The sequence below is a fragment of the Magallana gigas genome, chromosome 8, assembly GCF_963853765.1.
Source record: "Magallana gigas chromosome 8, xbMagGiga1.1, whole genome shotgun sequence".
NCBI classification, from domain to species: Eukaryota; Metazoa; Mollusca; class Bivalvia; order Ostreida; family Ostreidae; genus Magallana; species Magallana gigas.
In genome coordinates, this window is record NC_088860.1 from 11,053,373 (window position 1) to 11,059,370 (window position 5,998).

Consider the following 5,998-nt stretch of genomic DNA (forward strand, 5'->3'; position numbering starts at 1 on the left):
ACGTGTGTAAAGCATCAAGTCTGAGAATGTGCAACGGTAGATGCTGGGATAAGATTGGTAGATTACTTTTTTCAGCCAACTTAGGTCAAGCGTTAAACATTACGTCCTTGTGCACAAGGATTATTATGATCCTGTTTCAACGTATTAACATGTGATCAGATCACGCCCCTTTTAGGTTCTGATTACGAAGTTCGTATAGCTCCGTACACCACCTTTCTTCTAGCAATAGTGTCTTTTCAAGTATACATACTATATATAAGTGGAACGATGAGAAGTCAAACAATATGATAATTGCTCTTGAAGGCATCTCCGACATATACCATCTATTAAAGTCTGTGAAAACTAAAGGCATTAAAAGTTGTTTTATACATTCACACATGTAATTAAAGAAGTATTTGATCATCATTGCTGTCAAAAATAAAAAGCAGCAAAAAAAAAAAACAACTCATAAAGCTAAAAATCATATCTAGTTTGATGGAAATTGTAGATATTTACATACGCACAACAGAATGTCCTGCGTGTATTTAATAAAAAATAAAAATATGTCCAACAGGGAAATTTTTAATTTGAGCACGGAAAGAATATTAAGTGTGCATAGTAAAAACCAGGAGACAGTACATGAAACATGAGGGCAACGAAAAAGATATGATAATCTGCGTGACAAGTAGTTTTATAGGATACTTAAACGTATCTTTATGTCATGAGTACGAATCCCGATGGGATTTATAGTTTTTACTTTAAATAAAACAACAACAAAAAAACCTTGAACTTAATTTTCCGGCAAAGACTGTTAATTATTTTAAAGTTCCAAACCAGTGAAATTGTTTTGATTATAATTTACTTTTATCCACATTTATTTAATATCCCCAGGTGTCCCATACCACCTTAAGGTGGATCTCTACACCAGATAAGTGTAGGAGATTTTTGTTGCATGCATTTGTTACCAATACTAGGCACAGTATTCAACAATAATATACCTCAAAATACAATACACTATTTTCTAGAGAATTTTTAATATATCAGTCTGGTTCCAGATAACCCCTTATTTATCAAATTTTTAAACATTTCTGTTTTAAAATTCTTATGAAAGTGAAATGTTATTAAGTTTAGAAATGAAAAACAAAAAAATCATGAATGAAGTTTGTATGATTTTTATTGGAATCCACTTAAATATGAAACTAAAATATAAAAAAATTCTGTTAAGGCAAACTGCTGGACAAAATCCCACAAAAACCTGAAAATATAAACAATATTCGTTGGTGAATGGGATAAAGAAAAGAAATTGAATGAAATTGAAAAATTAAAGGAAATACTTAATTATTGCAAAAATCTTGGTATGAAAGATCCTGTTTAAGAGTTGTCTTTCTTTATTTTACATGGTCTCAAATATCTTGGGATCAATTTTTTAATTAACAAAAATCACGAAGAAAAATTAAAAAAGGAACAAGTCTATGCTAAATATGTAGATATAAGATAAGTAGTGCTTATGATAATGTTTGAAGCTGAAAAATTATATTATTGATGAATGCATTATATATATTTAACTCTTCAGAACAAAATATTAGTAGTTAATTATATTATAAATTGCCTTTTACTTTTTTATATACAATAGCAATTATAAACAACAACCATACGCATATTAATACATACATTAGATGTCCATAGTGATACACATGCATGTGTGGAAATGAAAAAGTTAACATGCTCCTTTTCAGAATCCTGTCTTTCCCTCATTTTGCTTGCAAATCCGGGCTTCCACTGCTATTGCTACCTAGCTGTATCTATTTAAATCAAAATACATTAGTTTAATGTCAAAGTTTCAGTGAAAGTCTTTAACTGCAATTTTTTTTTTTAATTTGGGAAGTTAGGATCAATTCAAGAGATCGTACTACGGTACTTTCGTTTTATATTCATCATACATATGTACAATCATGCATATATAGTTTAAATGAAAATTTGACATCTGCTTACCTATATCGATAATCCGCCACATATGTATGATCGTCTGTTGCAGATGACATGACAAAAATGTATTGCCAATAGCAGCAGAGCAGGGAAACGGTATATTATTTAGAGTCCACGTTTTCCGTACAAAACAGCTGATAATCAATGTTAGTTAAATGCTTTAAACAGGAAGAAAATTGACATATTTTCTAAGCGTTTTGGTGATTTCAGTCCTATCTCGTCAGTTCAATTAAACGGTGTATAGCTATTTTGTACCACGACATAATGTTATCAATCCGGAACACAATGGCGTTTCGAACGGAAGTCAGACATGTTTGTGACGATGTAGCCTTCCACCTTAAATGGTTTAAAATGTGGTAAAGCCACGGGTCTTTATACTATTTTGAATGATTCAAGGATATTTTTCAGCCTTTGTCCGTCTATTTAATTGTATCTTAGATTCTAATGTCTTTCCGAGAGCTTGGTCATGGGGTTCTATTGTATCATTGCACAAAAATAATTTTTGACCAAACTCGTGACCATACCCCTTCAAATAAGAGGGTGTTAGAACGGTCTATTAAAGATTTCATATCTGACGCACAGTTTGGATTTAAGCCAGGGTTAAGTACTACATGTATACCATATTTGCACTGCACGAACTGATTCCATATCATATTAACAAGGGTGGAATTGTATTGTTGCTTTGTAGATTACAAAAAAATAGTGGATTGTATTGAAAAAATGATTGTTTTATAAACTTGAAAGAAGCGGGGTCACGGGGAAATTTTAAGTGTTAATCGTCAACTCTTCATGGATGTCAAAGTGTATGTTAAGTTCAAAATATATTTCTCCGTGGGTTTTTTTCTTCCCCGAGGGGAGTTATGCAGGGTGAGGCACTTTATCCTTTTTTTTTTCGTACATGTGTAATGTATTCATGACTTCGAATCTGATTTCTTTAAAGTGTATGTGAAACTACCCAATTAAAAAAACATTTCATTGATTTTATTGAACCATTTTGATATCTATCATAACAACTGATATGTTGTTACAAATATCATTAACCCCGTACTAGTATATCATTTGATTGAACATGCACCTGAATAAAAACACAATATACCAAGTACTGATTTATTTTCCTGGCAGTTAACGGCCACATTGTCAATATTTACAACAATTGCGGTGCAAATACATCCAGACTATGTTTAAAAAAGACGGGCGACTAATATGATAGCCTCTTTCATTATGGCTCATGCAAAATAAAAGAAAGAGGGAGAATTCAGGAGAGTGTTATCTTGCAGACTCAGAAAAAAGAAACATGAACGACGATCTGATACTAAAATAGTAACAGGTTTATCTATCATCACCATACCTACTCACATTTAGAATAATTTCCCCGATGACATTACAATATGTTTAATTTAACGATGAGAAAATATACTTTTGCTTACCAAAATATAATAAACGATCAGAAAAAAATTGTCTTTAGCTCAAACCGTTATTCCATTAATACCCTATCTTAAGCCCCTTTCACAATTGGCGTACGAGCACTTTACAATTTTTTTTTTCAGATTCGCACGAGCTCTCTCATACGTTGCATGAGCTCTCGCATTCGTTGTATGCGTTTTTTGGCTCGCATCAAGTCTCCTCAAAATAGTGAACATGCACACTATTCAGAAGCGACCGAATGCGATCCAAATCATTGCAGTGCAACGCACGAACAATAGTACGAACGTTTTATAACGTTTTGTGTACTCGTAAGAGTGATGCACGATTTTAAGGGCCGTAAGATGAATCGCTGCTGTATATGCGTGTTTTGCGGCCATGAGACTGTTGCTCAACATGCCTCATGTAATCTTACAACGTTTTACTATCATTGCAAGACTTATCAGCCTCAATATGCCACTAGTATATATACCTTGTATAAGCATCTCTGTTTTAGACCACAATTGACAATATACATTTATTGCATGATGGTGAGGGAAATATGAAGATTTATTACTCCAAGAAAAATCATATTTACCGAGGGCTTCGCCATATGAACATTAATGCAATAAACGTTTTATTATATCGAACAACATACATGTACATGTATGATTAAACAAAATACGTTGATTTCTAAAAATTGTCTGACTTATTAATAGCAATAAAATCGTGATTGTTTGATTCCCCTATGTTACTGTCTAACTTTTCTTTCATAATTTCGAATCATAGAGAGTTAAGTTGGTTTTGTGATATAAAGCTTTAAGAGAATCGCAATAACTAAATATTTTTTTATTTAATCATGTTTGTCTACATCGTATGCTCATATTGGCTTTTTCATTCCCTATGAAATCGCCCTGTCACGTGACTTTCTAGACCAATCAGATATAATAGAATAATCATATTGAGGTATAATAATAAATGCTGCTGCACCTCTGTTTCTTCTTGGGCGGCATGTTTTCCTGCTTTCAACTATGTCAACTGAAAATTGTCAGAAATGGGTGGTATATTTCCCCTCTGACTCGCACGAGCATTCGTACCATGGAACGCATAATCGCACGTCCAATCGAATTGGCGCACGTTCAATCGTCCGATCACCTGGTCTCTCGCGCAATCCTATCGCATTATCCTTCAACAGTTGCTTTCATTGTATGAACAGTCGCATATAGACGCAAGATATATCGCAAGATTTAATGCGTTAACATCGCACAACGCTTGCTTAGATCGTGCGAATTTCGTACGAATACTTGTTCAAATGCGATTATTTCGGCAACAGTGTACGATTCATATCTAATTTTTTTCGGTCGCACGAATATTTTGTCCCTTCTGATCGTGCGCCAATTGTAAAAGGGGCTATAAGACCATGATATCACTTTCTCATGGAACCTAATGGGAATCATAAGCATGTCTTTCTTGCACATGCTCGAGAGGTGAGAAGAAAGTTCCTAGGTTTTAATAGGAACAGTGCGACATTTAAGTCCGGACATGACATAGTCCGGGCTTTTAGCTACCCTTTCCGTTGGACATCTAGCTTACTTTTGTTTATATATCTTGGTGGGACATTTTACTTTGATCCTATCATGTCAGCATGAATGTACACATTGCTCTAGTTTTCTTATAATTGTCTCTCAAATATCAAAATCCCATGGGATTTTGGTGGGATTTTTCATCCCATCTCAAACCCCACCAAAATCCCATGGGAGAAAAAGTACTGTGGGATAAATTGTCCCATGTGGGAGAAAAAAATCCCACCATTGTTAAAAGATGGGATTAATTCTCCCATATAGGACAAAAAATCCCACATAATAAAGAAAATGGGATATATCCCATGATTTTTCACATAGGATAAATTTTCCCATATATCACAGATATTTTTTTCATGATTTCTCATAATAAATTATTTTCTTTTGTTATTTCACCTTAATTTGCACATAACATTAAATTCTGTCTCATAGAAATTGATTGGATCAACAACTGAACAAACATTTCATGTTTTCATCTGATATTAATCTTTTGAAGACATGTGAGAATGTATTGTGTTGATTTTCCAAAATACTGTAGGTGCATATTTGCTATAAAATGCAGATTCTAATCCTCAATAAATAGTTATTATTTGGTTCTTCATTTTTAATCCATCTAATTATACTTTCTTGTTATCTATCTCTTAGGAACTTATAATTTCATTACATATTATATAGCTCTTTCTGGTAATTACCATAGGCGCTTCCCACCTAAAATCAGTGTATAAAAAATCCATCCCGAAAAGAGCTGAATATTTGGCACAATGATGTATAGATGGTGAGCGTCTAACAGGTGCAGTTCTTTACTTCAGCTGATAAGAATGACCTTTGTTGTTGTGCAGTACTAATGCAACGCTCAAAAAATACCTTATGCAGATTGTAAGCAACCAAATGTTTACCCAATGATGACGTTTTTTCATTTCTAATGCTCATAAACTTCTCATATTTCTCATGTAGTCATTTCTCAACTCTGATCAGACTGATGTTCCCAGTGATGTTCGAAACTTACTATCTGCAACCTTAGGACTAGGCCTGCCGCGCATGCGCGAAAGTTT

At 33.6% G+C, this 5,998-nt stretch overlaps 1 long non-coding RNA gene across 1 annotated transcript; it reads right to left on the reverse strand.

Annotated features, from left to right (window-relative positions):
* Positions 1-1,219: 1,219 nt before the first annotated feature.
* On the reverse strand, positions 1,220-2,137 carry LOC136270704 (uncharacterized). The gene is made up of 3 exons (XR_010708529.1): positions 1,972-2,137; positions 1,651-1,781; positions 1,220-1,234 (listed from the first exon to the last, which is right to left on the reverse strand). It is a non-coding gene; the product is annotated as an uncharacterized lncRNA (long non-coding RNA).
* Between the last annotated feature and the right edge of the window lie 3,861 nt (positions 2,138-5,998).